Source organism: Vidua chalybeata, chromosome 9 (assembly GCF_026979565.1).
Source record: "Vidua chalybeata isolate OUT-0048 chromosome 9, bVidCha1 merged haplotype, whole genome shotgun sequence".
NCBI classification, from domain to species: domain Eukaryota; kingdom Metazoa; phylum Chordata; class Aves; order Passeriformes; family Viduidae; genus Vidua; species Vidua chalybeata.
In genome coordinates this window covers 28,765,589-28,780,232 of record NC_071538.1, presented here as the reverse complement: position 1 = coordinate 28,780,232, position 14,644 = coordinate 28,765,589, and positions in this window count along the sequence as shown.

The following is a 14,644-nucleotide window of genomic DNA, read 5'->3' as shown; positions in this document are numbered from 1 at the left end:
CAGCTGACAGGTTCATGTCAGTGGAAAGAGTAACCCTGCAAGAATTTGTGTTTACTGCCTGCAAAATATCAGCACAACAGAGCAGTAAGTGACCAAGGGAAGGTCCAGCAGCACCCACAACTGCCAAGGGTTCACCCCACCCCAAGCTGGTGTACTGACTACATGCTGGACCTTGAATCAGTTTGTTGCAAAGCAATCTCTGCTCATGAACATAACTTTAAATGCAAAATGAAAAATGAAAACCCAAATCCACGTACAGAGTCCAAAGATGAGTCCCCAGTTATAAGACAAGCCAGTCTAAAATGAAGCCAATTGTCAGTTGAGGTGCCACCTTTGTGCCACCAAAGGACACAGGAGATGCATTTCAACCCACTTGAACAATCAGGCTTGTTCCAGCACCAACAGTAATAGTCACTTTTCCAGAAAGAACTGACATTATAAATGAGTTGTTGGTTAATTTGCTGCTTTGTTAAGATCATTGATTCTGCAGCTACATCCTTAAGCAACAGTGCCTGAATATAAACTACCCAGCAGCAAAATTATAACTGCATTTGGATGCAGAACACAACCTTCTTGTTACCAGACTTTCAATCCAGAGTTTCGGGGTTACTCATGCAAAAATAGCTTGTCTGCCTGAGTGAGCATGCGAGGGCTGTTCTCAGCCTTTAACCACCAGCAGCTGGGAAGCAGCTCAGCAATATCTGTCTTTCCAGAGACATCCAAACCCACCTCCCAGGGAGCTCCTTGTGGAGCTCAGAGCCATGTGAAGGAGCCCAAGTGTTGGCCCCTCTCCCATCAGCAGCGCTGGCTCAGCTGGCTCAGCTCCTCGCCCTGCTCCAGCTAGAGACAGAGCACATCCAGATTTGCTGCTTTGCACAAGGTCACCCACCAGATTTGCAGCTGGTCTAGCATTCTGAGGACATAAAAACAGCATGAGTTTTAGCACTTGTAGGGGCAGGACCACACAGGTGAGCATGAAGATGCTGGTCCTCAGCTCAGTGGGTGGAATTCCAGCTCTTGTGGAAAGGCTCTGTGCTGGAAGTCTAGTGGGAAGTGTCCCTGTCCATGGCAGGGCAGGTAGAACTGGATGATCTTTAAGGTCCCTTCCAGCCTAAACCTTCCTGGGATCCTGTGATTCTCTCTTTTCAAAGCTCCCTTCCAAAATTTGGCACTATATTTGATTATAACTTCTGCCTTTCCCATCCCAGCCTTATGGGAATGCATCCTGCTCCTAGGCAGGAGCAGGAAAAAAAACAGAGGACCATGAGTAGTAAAACTAATGGTGAGGAACAAGCCAGGAGCCTGAGTCGTGCAGCTGCTGAGCAGAAAGCAGAGCCATAACAGAGCAATGGGATATTTTTCCTTTCATTCTGCATTGGTCTCCATGGAAGTACAAAAAGACCTTTGCTCACCTTGCTGTGACAAGTTATAAATAGAGGTTAAAAAGATTATTAAATTTGACCACTCGTGTCCACCAGAGGAATAAAAAAAACCCTTTAAACCCAAATTATTTGATGTAAGTAGGACAGTCCAACCTTTATTCTTTGCCAAGAGTTTGGTGAAATAAATGCTTTTCTCTGAGTGAATAAATGAACTTTTCAGTAAAATTTGTCAGAAAAGACTACCAGTGGACAAGGCATTGAGAGGCCAATACTGACACATCCCCAGACACTCAGAAATACTTTTGTTCCTTTTCAAATCTGCTTTTGAGATAAATAGCCCCCTCTCTCACCTACACCCGTGTGTTTTTATACACACCCACACACAGATATGTATATATGAATACAAAACTATTTATTCCCAAAACTTAAAGCAGCTTTTAAATCATGTGATGAGATGTAAATACTCATCTCCCAGGCTCATACCCATGCCTGAAATATCAGGTGTGCTCCCACCTGGTTTGGGGCTGGCTCTGGACCCATCAGATGGCAAGAGAGGGGTATAGATCCTGATCCTATACATCACCAAGCCACTCTAGCTAAACCACGTTTCCTTGGCAGCTGAGAAGTGGGATAATAAGATTTCTACTCCAAAGATACGTGCCCAGAGCACCAGGCCTTTAATTATGCAAAGGACTGGAGCCAGCTTCCTCCTGCCTTTTCAGATAAGTGGTTTCACCGAGAGATTACAGCGAGCAGAATTTGGCACCTGGCTCTGCTGGCACCAAGGGGCTTTTGTTCTTTGCCCATGCAGTCTCCTGCCACGGAAATTTGTGCTTATCCCAGGATCCACCCGAGTGGATCCAGTTGCCATGTCAGCAGATTAGTGCCTACAAAAGACCAGCAGCCCTGGGCTGACATTTAGCATCTCCCAAAACCTTGGAGCTGAGTGGTGCCGATGCTCATTTGTGCTCTTTGTCCCACATGAAAAAAGCTGGCTCAAGCCCCATTCTGCTCCAGTCCCTCTGGCCTGGGAGCTAGAAAGGCAGTGAGCAAGCCCTGCTCCTGCTGAGCTGGGTGCTGCTGGAGGCTGTTTTACTGCAGAACAAACTGGTTCTGCATGTGCCAGCGATACCTGGGCCGTGGAAAATCACAGAAATCAGCAGAAATTCAGCAAATCCCTCTAATGCCAGCTTGGCAGCCTTGAAACATCTTGCACTGTCTGATAACTAGACACAAAACCAGCCTTGTTTTCCTCTTTTGCAGTCTCGTGGTGGCTGGTTGTAGCAGACCAGCTGGTCCCTCACCCAGGGAGAGGCAGGACAGGGCTGCCTCCCGACTGGGGCCACTCCTGCTCTCAAACAGCTTCATATCCAGAAATTAGCTGAAATCAAATCTGTACAAAGTGTCTTTTAAGTTCCTATGGATACAATGAATTGTTGCACTAGCATGAAATGTGCAGAGTATGTCTTGGAGCCTTGGGAGAAGCAAACCCTGGTAGCAGAAACTTGGGTGGAGGCTTTGGAAATTGCCTTGGTGTTGGGTTAATGCTTCTAATTGAAGGGAACACTAAAGCTAATACAGACTTCAAGGGGAAGGGGTACCCCAAGGGTAAATCTTGGAGATAACTGGGATACTTTCTCTATATTTCAATGTTTACACAGAGGAAAGACTTCATAGCTGAATATTTATGGTGACTGTACAGAGTGAGAGTGACATCTGAAGAAACATATAGGCTTTCTTCTCCAAAGAGAAATTTGGATCGAGACAAAAATGACCTAAATAAACATTGGAAGATCATAGGAAAGTATTCCTTGGAGGCAAAGAAAAGGAATATATACATGCAGATAAGTGTTGGGTATTGTTCTTTGGAGAATTCCAGTGCATCAAAGGAGCCTGGTATCAGCCCTGGAATAACATCAGAAGAAATGTTGTCTGAGGAAAAGCAGAAGGGCTAAAAGAAATTCATCTGGGCAGAGGAAGGTACAATGGACTCTCCAGTTTTAGATACTGAGGTGGTTTCTGGCTTTTCCATGTATTGCTCACTGGGGTCAAGAAAGAGCAACTCTCCCAGCTCAGAGGCTTCTGAGTAAAGGAGAGGTGGACAAGTAGAGTTTGTGGTGGGTCCAGGAAATAACAATAACTTATTGGGTCAGTTTCTATAATAAATATTATCATTTATGGCCTCAGTTTTCTGTTATAAGCACAGAATAAGGTAACTACACTTGTATCTGCTCTATCCCTATATTGGAACTGTTCAGCACCCCATTATGTCATAAACCCAGAGTACAATTTAAGAAGAAAAAAAGCATCAAAGAAAAAAGCATCAAAGCAACTGAGAGATGGACTTCAGGAATACTTCAAGCATGTGTACACCATGGAGCACTGAACTCAGACTGCAACTGAAAAGGATATAGCACATCAGTTTGGAAGCAGAATGTACAGTTTATTGCAAAGAAGAAGGAAAAATCCAGGGCAGAATTTGCTCACTTCTCCCCACCTCCATTTTTCACTGCAGGTAAATCAGATTACAAGAATGTGCAGCTTCTGAAATGACTGTAAACTCAACCAGCAAACTGTGGGCCTCCTGAGCACCTCCCCATGTGAAAACAGCATTAAAAACTAAACACAGCTTCAGGAAAGAGCTGGGTTAAGTGGCTCATCTTCAGTGTGCTGTCTGTGTGGATGAACTGACACTACCAGGTACAAAGAATGAACGAGCTGTTGAAAACAGACCTGAGTGCTCTGATCCAGCTGGGTGGCTCCTGCCCTCTGGTTTGTCTGGGTGATAATGGGCATCAGGTGGTGGGTGGCTTGTCATTGTGTGCTGTCCCCAGCAGCCAAAGAGGGCTTGGAGTAGTCACTGAGCTGTAGTTTTAGCGTTAGGTTCCTCCAGTTCTCAAGCCTGAGCCAAACAGCACCTCTGCAATTCAGATTTTGGGTGAGTTACTCATTGTAGGGCTGAACTATCCTACCCTGCTGAGACCCAGCACTCCAGCTGAGAAAAACCCCACAGGCAGTGAGAAAAACCTGCCCTGCATTACATTTTCTTTCCTTGTGGCAATAACCTCCCCTCCAAACTCTGTCCCCATGCTGGTAAGCTGTGACAGCTTTTTCAAACATAGCATCTTCAGGTATTCAGGAAACACAAAAATGTTGGGTGATGAGAGGCTTTAGATGGCTCAAAGCATTTGGGTGACCTCTTTTTGTGCAACTGTAGGTGGTGCATGGCAAACCCAAGTCACCAACTCAATGTCTCCCCCTCTTTCTTCAATTCCATGGTTTACACTGGCATATCTAATATTTAGGAATATTTAGGAATACCTATGACTGCAGGGGAAAGCTGTGCCAGCCTGGAGGAACAGGTTTAACCTGAGGTGCTCTTTCAGGAAGCTGCTGCTCGTGGAGCACTGAGAAAGGGAATCCCAAGTTTACCTTCAGCACTAATGAGAGACTCTCCTGGGTTCTCTGTAAATCTGGCCAGAGCCCACTGACCACAAGTTCAAAGACATATGAGGTTATTCTCAGGCCAAGGAGATGCTGCACTAGAGAGAAACCCCACAAGGACCCCATTGGACCCCAGAAAGAGTGTTTGTGTTTTGAACATCAGTTTTCTTCCTTTCCTCTCTTGCCTTTGTGGGAGCCTCACACCCTGATAGCTCTCACAGCAAAGCCTTTGAAAAGCTTTGCATGAAAGACATGGAAAGAAATGGGAGATTTAGGTCCCTTTCCCAGCCTGAAGGACCAGCCAAGTGTGTTGTGATGCATGTCAGGGCTGTATTGGGCTGACACATCACCTGGACATGAAAAGGCTCTTCACACTAAAGAAAACCCAGTAAATGTCTGCTGTTGGAGTCACTTCCTGGGAAGAAAGTTGAAAAACTGCCAGCACAGAGAGCTGGGAAGGTGCCCAGTGCTTCACTGGGGAAATTATCCCAATCCCTCTGGATCTCATATCCATGGTCCTAGGACACCATAACCAGTTATGGTCTTTCCAGGGGACACTGCTGCCAGCACATGGTTTTTAAGATGTCTAAGGAATAACCCTGTACAGCCTAAAACTCTTTGTCCACCAAGAAGGGAACTCAGAGCTTTTTGTACTGATATTCCCACACTGGATTCATTTGCTGTTATTTTCCTGCCACTGTGCTGTGCTTCTTGTATACTATCTATCATGCTATTTATATATTTATGCACCTACCTCTGTGCAACCCCATATGGGCAGAAAGCAATGCAGTGTGACCCAAGCTCAAGCCCTAAAGTGCCCTGGCTGGAGCAGGGAGGGTGCCAAGGAGATAGAAAATTATTCCATGAGTGATTGCAATGGGGAGATGAAGGCACAGAGGGGGGAAACCCTGCAGGCACTGAAAGGGAAGGAGGAATGGCTGTGGGATGTGCCCTAGGGAAGGGGAGTGGGTGTGCAGCAGATCCCACTGGCAGAGCTGTAGGCACTGCCTGGACCAGCTCCAGCACTGGCACAGGTGCAGTCACACAGAAGAAACACATCTCCTGTCCCCTGGGGCTCAGCCTCTTTCCTGGGAAATGAGGATTTACAAAAATAGGAAGCTGGAAATGCTACTACACAGCAGCTAAATATAACCTGACCAACTGAGGAGCTGCAGCCCTCACTCCAAAACCAAAGGCAGGGAAAAAGAACTCCTCATTCCCTGCCAGGATGAGGAGGGATGGAGGGAGCTGCTGGCCATGGCAGAGGCTGCCCTGGGGAGCCTGTTCAGTGCCCCACCACCCTCTGGAGGAAGAGCCTTTTCCTGAGAGCCAGGCTGACTCTCCCCTGGCACATCCAGCCCGTCCCTGGGTCCTCTCACGGGTCACAGGGAGCAGAGATTGGAGCTGCTCCTCAGGAGGAGCTGCAGAACACACAGTTGAGCTGCTCTTCTATAGGGCTGCCAATTTTGCCATCCTTGGAGGTGCTCAACCTGTTCCCCCATGAAAAATCCCTTGGTTACAGTTGTATGTTTGCCAAATGCTGATTTTGGGGGCTGATTCCCCAAAGGCAAAGAAGCGGTGGAAGGTGGACGTGGTGTTACCACCACAAAGATGCTGGCAGTGGGGCTGGGGCTCAGCACATGAGATCACTTGTTCTCTGTTTTGCTTTTTCACAGCCAATAACCAACTTGGAAAAGTTGGTGCAGATCCAGCATGGAGGTAAGCACATCACTGACATCACAACACAAGGGAAATTGCAAATTTACTTTGGGAAGGGGAAAAACAACAAAAGGCTCAGAAACTGAACTTCAGCACCAGCACTAATAATAAACCACAACAATTAATTGCAGACCTGCTTGGGAAGGGGGCCAGCAGTGAGGACAAAATGAACTAGAAGTGACATTGTTTGGTGAATGGAAAGGCTGAGGCATCCTGATGAGGGCCCAAGTGTGGGAAGTTATCTAAAAATAAACAAACAAAACCCCAAAGCTCTGAGCATTTCAGCACCATCTGGAGACTCTGGACAAAGAGGAGCTACTGTGGGACGTGTTGAAGAGCAGGGTTTATGTGTCTAGATGTGTATCACAGCAGTACACATCACCAACACAGGGGAGCCCAGGGCTCAGAACACAAATCCAATTGGCCATGTATGAAGTTGCAGTGGAAGATGTCTCTGCTCATGGCAGGGGGTTGGGCTGGGTGACCTTTAAAGGTCCCTTTCCACCCAAACCATTCTGTGATCCTGTGATTCTAAAACTGCACACCAATCCCAGAGCAGCCACTCTTTTGGGAAGGGCACAGTAAACCCAACAGAAACTAAGATTTGAATGTACTGGTAGAAAAACAAGCAAGGAAAAAAATAAGAGGTGTTTCTGGCAGTTTGCTGGGCTGAGGAACCAAGTGCTGAGAGAGGCAACATTCAGTCAGAGCCCAACTCTCCATCCCAGGAGCACCAAGTGTCAGGAGCTGTGCTGAGCCCTGGCCAGGAAACTGGGACTTGCAGCTGTCTTAACATTGCTTAATGCACAGGGGTCATATATCTGAGATGAAATTAAAACAATTAAGGAGGTGCAGCATCACAGCACATGCCACAGTTGAGATGGCCACAATACACAGAGTGTCACCATGCAATGGCAGAAAGCTGCAACCCATACACAGTAGCACCTTACCACATCAGAAGGCTTCAGGTGTCTACCCCTGCAGACCAACACCCTGTCACTTCAGAAGGCTGCAAGCATCCACCCTTCTTGTTCTTCAGCCCAACCTTTTATCCCCTCATGTTCACACATTGCACCTGTGTGCCTCTGTTCCCTTTGGGATTGCTCAGTGCCCCTGGGCACTCCATGGCTCATTGCTGTCAGTGCTGCTCACCTGCTTCTCACAGCTGTAGCTCATTAGGGATGAGGCTCCACAGCCCCACTCCCAATTACCACACACTGTGTGCCTGCAGTGCAGGGCTTTGTCGTGATGAGTTTATTTCCAGGTGGGCTTGAGGACCCTCAGGACCACACTGCATCCCTGACGAGGTCCCTCCTCCTCCTTAGATGCCAGTTTAGCTTCCAAAAGTGAAGTTTGCTTCAAGGTGTGAAGACTTTATGGTTTAGCTATTGCTTCCACAGCAGGTTGAGCCAGTGAAAGGCAGTAGAATTGCTAGGCATGGACAATTAAATTAAATAAAATTTAAAAATTAATCTCTATTTATCTGAAACTGAACACTGGAAATTATTAGACACAGTCTTAATCTCAGTTCCTCAGATCTCTGTCTGCAAAAGGAAGCAGCATCACCCCTGTCTAATTTCTTCATCTAATTACACAGGATTACAGAGTTGGCAGCTCACTAATATTTATGCTTTGTTTGAAATCCTGGTGAAACACCTCAAAGGCAGGACTTCTGTATTCAGTGTCATGTCCAGATACCCTTTGATTAATAACTTATAAAGTAATATGCTAATGAGAAGGAGATGAAAGACTCCACATTTACCAAATGGAAAAATAAGTTTTGAAACCTATAACAAAGGGCTTTTCAACACTTATCCACAAGAAGATCAAGTCCAGGATGACAAGACCAGGTTCAGGATGCACAAGCAGCCTGAATTCTGGGCTCTCCCAGTGCCAGGCTCTGAAACTCCCCATAACAGGCCCAAATTCCCTCTTGCACTGTGGTAAACCCAAGGAGGACCTTGCTTGAGGAGACATCCCTGCTCTTTACAGTCACCACAGTTGTATCGGGGAGGTTTAGACTGGATATTAGGAAAAAATCCTTCATCCAAATGGTTGGCCAGCCTGGCACAGCTGCCCAGGGCAGGGGTGGAGTCCCCATCCCTGGAGGGATCTAAAAGCCCTGTACACGTGGCCCTTGGGGATGTGGGTTAGTGGTGGCCCTGCCAGTGCTGGGGAAGGGTTGATTTCTGTGACCTTACAGGGATTTTCCAACGTAACTGCTTCCATGGTTCCGTTCTGGGAAGTCTGTGTTTCTGGCAGGACCTCCAAGGATGAAAACCAGAACTTCAAAGCTGCTTGGCTGCTCAGGCCATACCAAACCCTCCCTGCGTGCTCCAGGTGGAAAGGGGCAGCAACAGAGGACTCTGCCCACTGCTCCTCTCTGCTTTTCTGCTGGATTTGTTCAGTTTCAGGTCTTCTCAGATTTTTTCCTAGAATCACAGCATCCCAGAACAGTTTGGGTTGGAAGGGACTTTAAAGCTTATCTCATTCCACCCCTGGCATGAGCAGGGACACCTTCCACCATCCCAGATTGCTCCAAGCCCTGTCCAGCCTGGCCTTGGGCACTGCCCGGGATCCCGGGGCAGCCACAGCTTCTCTGGGCACCCTGTGCCAGGGCCTGCCCACCCTCACAGGGAAACAGTTCTCCCTAACATCTCACCTAAATCTGCTCTCCTTCAGTTTTTCAGTTTAAAGCCCAAGCTGCCCTACATTACCATCAGGATTTTCCTTTCATAGCTCTAAAAAGCCGTGATTTTGTTAACTTTTTCTTTGACATGTGCCTGCAAAATTCATGTCCCTGAAGTATCCTAGAGATATCCTGCACAGCACAACACCCTTCCTCCATCCCAGCTCTCCCTTCTACAAATCTACTAGAACAAAATGATTCAACCAAGTAACAAATGTTGGAGAGACCAGTCCCTGCAAGCTCACAACAAAAAAGCTTGGCTAATTATTCTCTTCCTTTCCTCACACAGGCTTTTTGTGAGGCTCCAGCAATTAAAGATGCTGCTGGGGAACAAGATAGATGGGAATTACTCTGACTTAGGGAAATTACCACCCAGAGGTTTTTGATTTTTTTGTGCTGCTATGTAAATTCCCTTTGCTCTGCTAAAACTCTTCTAACCAAATGCATTACTTTGACAACACATTTCAATAGCTGAGTTTTAAAAGACACACTTTAAAACTGTTTCCAGCCAGCTCTGATCCCAGCCTGTATTTCTCATGGTAATCTTGAAACCAAATTCCTGGATGCAAATACTCTACTGACCCTTTTTCTCAGCTCTCCCAGCAAACCTTTGCCATTCACGTAGAGCTTCAACAGCAAATACAAGACAAGAGGGGAAATCACTCACATGTTTATTCATCTAAGCCAGACATCCCCCTTCCCAGGAGGACCACCCCATAATCCCAACACAACTCCACGCTGTGGGAGGCAGCCTGTGGTGGTTCTCCCTCGCTCCCAGCGAGTAGAAAGGGTCTGTGTGTGTGTAACCCTCTGATGGCTGAGGGACCAGCTGAGCCTCGGCCGAACTGGTGCTCCTCACTGTGCTGCGATCCCACGCCTGCGCCTCCACTTCCATGAAAAGTGAGTTTGACCAGTGTGACATTCACATTCTCTGGACAGAGAGACAAAATTCTGTCTCTCAGGAGAAGCACAGAGAGAAGAAGAGATAACTTTATCTCTGCTCCTTTGTTTTCCCCATGTGGAATGTGGTGTGGAGATTGTTTACCCGCAGTGATTGCTGGGTTGGATTCTGGTGAAGGGTGTTTGGGTTCAGTGACCAATGGGATCCAGCTGTGGCTCGGGCTCTCAGCAGAGAGTCACTGGTTTGTTAGTTAGGTAAGTATAAAGTATGTAGAATAGGATAGTATCTCTTTAAATAATATATTCATGTAATATGGTATAGTTTTAATAAAGCTATCCTTCAGCCTTCTGATCTGGAGCCAGACATCAGCATTTCTTCCTGCATCTGGGGATCAACACATTTTTTTTTACTGTAGACCAGGTGGGGAAGAAACCTTTGAGCATGGCTAAAAGACTCTTGTGTTTTGCTGTAACTTTTGGCGAGGCTGCCCTTGCTTTCACACCCTGCCTCAAGCTCTGGGGTGAAAAAATCTGCTGCAGAGGATCCAGATGGTCAGGAGGGATTGAAACACCCCAAAATCTTGGGTTTCTGCTAACAGATGAAGAAGTGGGCACCAATTAGTGTATGCATACCCCTGTATGATCTGCATTCCTGCAGCCTCCACACAAGCTGCTGCTTCATAGAATCATTCTCACGGAATCCTGGAATGGTTTGGGCTGAAAGGCCCATCCAGGGCTACCCCCTGCCATGGGCAGGGACACCTTCCACTAGCCCAGGTTGCTCCAAGCCCTGTCCAACCCTGCCAGGGATCCAGGGGCAGCCACAACTTCTCTGGGCACCCTGTGCCAGGGCCTGCCCACCCTCACAGGGAAGAATTCTTTCCCAATATCCCATCTAATCGTGCCCTCTGTCAGCTTAAAGCCATTCCCTTTGTCCTGTCATGACATTCCCTTGTCCAAAGTCCCTCTCCAGGAAGGTTTAAGTAATACCATTTCCTTCAGGTAGGAAGAATTGCCAAGGCAGGTGTTTCTGCTGACAGGGCTTTCCTCCCTCTTTTTGTTTAGGAGAAGCAGGTGAGGTGTGTAAGGGAATTCTGCAAAGCTCCAGCATTGCCAGAGGAGGAAGGCTCTGGCTTGGCAGTCTCCAAGCGCCCTCTGGCGCAGACACAACCAGCAGCTCCAGCCAGCTCTGCCGGCGGATTTATCCAGGGAACATCCATGCCGGATGTTAATGGGGATATTTAGGATTATGGAAAGGGGGGTGACAGCCTCCCTGCCCTGTGAAGGCAGCGCTCTCCAGGAGAGAGGGCCTTTTGATCTCTGCTCCCTGTGCCCAGGGACAGGACCCAGGGAATGGCTGGGGCTGGGCCAGGGCAGGGTCAGGCTGGAGCTCAGGGAAAGGTTCCCCAGAGGGTGCTGGGCACTGCCCAGGCTCCCCAGGGAATGGGCACGGCCCCGAGGCTGCCAGAGCTCCAGGAGGGTTTGGACAACGCTCCCAGGGATGCACAGGGTGGGATTGTTGGGGTGTCTGGGCAGGGACAGGGGCTGGACTGGATGATCCTGAGGGTCCCTTCCAGCTCAGGATGTTCTGTCAATCTGTGTTGGCTGGACACTGGCACAGGGCTCACAAGACTTTGCTTCAGAATTTACCCAAATTTTTTGTGGTAAATGGCATCGATCTGGTGGAATTGAGAGGATCAGTTGGTACCTGGATTGGAGCAGAGAAAGGCATAGATGGTTCTTAATAGACCATCCGGGCACCCCAGCAGAAGACAGGAAGCTTGGAAAGAAAGAGGTGTTTCCAGATAGCATGGAAAGATGAATTTGAAGGTAATTAAGGGTATGAAATGTGGGTCAAGAGGGCAGTGAACAATAGTAAGAAATTTGCTGAGATGACTACAGCAGTGAGAAAGAGGGGAAATAAAAAAGCAGTGGAAAAGATGAGCAGAGCCTTTCTAGTCTGGCACTGAGAGCTTGATGGCCAGGTGAGACACATGAGGAGAAACATGTAGCCAGGTGGGGTGCAAAGAATAGCTAAGGAGGCATCAGGCAATGAATCCTGTCTGTCAGGTGCTGCAAACACAACACCCAGCAAGGAGCTGAGCAGGAGTCAGAGCATTGTTAATTGAGTGAGGTCTGCTGCAGGCAGGGATCTGGGGTCTCAGTGGGAGCATCTGAGAAATGAGGGAATGAAACAGAAAAGCCAGCAGCTCCCTGGATACTCTGAAATATGAGCTGCAGCTATTTTTAGAAGCATGAAATATCCTGAGTGGGAAGGGAGTCACAAGGATCAGTCATCCAGTCCAACTCCTGGCTCAGGACACCCCAACAATCCCAGCCTGTGCATCCCTTAGAGCATTGTCCAAATGCTCCTGGAGCTCTGGCAGCCTTGGGGCCATGCCCATTCCCTGGGGAGCCTGGGCAGTGCCTGCCCAGCACCCTCTGGGGGCAGAACCTCTTCCTGATCTCCAGCCTTCCCTCGGGTCCTGGCCCTGGAGGACTAGAGAAGGTTAACAAGTGTTCATTTACATAGAACAGGGCTTGCAGGCTAGTTGATAGCATTTAGATTCTACTGAAATCTGCTGAAAACTACTAGGACAAGCTATTAAACATCTAATTTCTATACCTCTGCAACACTATTAGGCCAATTAATAAATTCATATGGATTTTTTATTGAAAAAAAAAAAAAAAAAAAACAAAACAACCCCACAAAAATGCTTTTGTTGACAGAAAAGAGGAAGATTAAGATGACTTAGTTTTAGCAGTAGCAGTGTTATTATCTAACTGCTGTGTCCCAGCAGGAGATCCTGTCTAAAACTGTGCCAAGATCAAGGATGGGTTACAAGAGTCCGCATCTTCCTTCCAGTGATTTCTGAGAAACTGAAGTGTTTTGTAGAGATGCTGAGGGGCACTTTGTAGAGTGTGGGATTGTGCATAAGATGTGGAAGCAACACCCCTTTACCTGGCCTCTGCCTTGCTGCCAAGCCAGCATGCCCAGGAAGCAGAGACACATGCTGAGCCAGAGATTCCTGCACTGGCCCAGAGCACACGCAGCCACGGAGGCCTGGGAGACTCCCAGGGGAGCAGCTGCTGCCCAAACAGCCCCCCGTGCTCAGAGTGGGCTCACAAGGGCTGTGGGAGCTCTCTTGGCCACTGCTGACAAGCACAGCTCCTCCTCATGGACGTGACAAGGCTCTCCTGCCTCTCCACCAGCATTTCTTCGCATGAAATGTTCTGTGTGCGCTGCAAACAGCGAGGCTGCATCCGGGAGAGATGGGTGATGGTGCCAGCAGTGCCTCAAGGAGACACAGTCTGCATCAGCAAGGGCTCCCTTATGTAAGAGTCTCACTGTCAAAGCCAGGCCAAAACAGCCCTTTGCTTTTCTGTCATTCTTGACTCAGTGGGGAAGCATCAATGCAAACATCCCTCCACAGAGAGGAGAGGCTTGGAACAATAAACTACTGCAAAATGATCCTCTCCAGATTTTAAAACACCTTCTGTTGGTCAGGGGCATTCAGTGAAACATATCAAGCTGTGCTTGGCAAATAAAACCTAAAAAAACTCTAGAAGATAGCAGTATGGAGCCTGCAAAATCTTCTGGGCTGAAATAAGTGCTGGATTGGCAGCAGTGTCATGGCTCTCACACGTCCATGGATGTCTCACAAACACTTAAAGCAGAGTTATGCCTGAACACTTTGGGCACAGGACCAAGATGCTATGGATTCAGGAATGTTAATGAGCTACTTCTCTGAACTGATATACTTCTACAGGAAGTCTCCTCCCATCTTTATTCAGTGCCTGGAAGACCAGAGGCTTCAGTCTGTGTGTTGTTGATTTGAGAGAAATACTTCAGTGGAATGTAAAGGAGCAGCACAGCTGGCTCCAAGCTTATTTAACATCCCCGTGTTTATACTGTAATACCTATGGGACAAACAGTGCTGTGATATTATTAGTTCTTCTCTGTTTTTTCCTCTCAGAAATAAAGAATCACCACAATCTAAGGAGGCTGAAAAAAGTCCTATACAATCATTTCTCAGTGGGACACAAGAAGAAACAGAAATCAAAGCCTTCAGACACAGTTTATCCAATTTGACCCGTGAAGCTGGGTCAGCAGTTTTCAGTGTATAGAAAATGAGGCTCAAGTTATGAGGCTACTCTTTCTGTGAACAGAAATGACAAAATGAAGGGTAAAGCCAAGCATCAGTCATGCAGCAAACTGCAAACTGACAGTATTTCCCAGAAACTGAAGCAAATGCAAAAGAATTTGCTTTTAGGGTTAAGCATGTGTCTCTTAAATACCAAATCTGCCACATGCCACATCTGTTACAGCCTCCTTCACACAAACCAGCTCTTTTCCTGCAGGGCTGAAATACTTCCCAGCTTGTAACCAGGACAAGTTACCTGGTGGCAGGTAGCCTAGCCAGGTGTAACACTTACTTTATGGAATAAGCCACAGATCCCAGGAAATACCAACATCAAGGTCATGCAGCATGGCAGGAGTCAGCACACA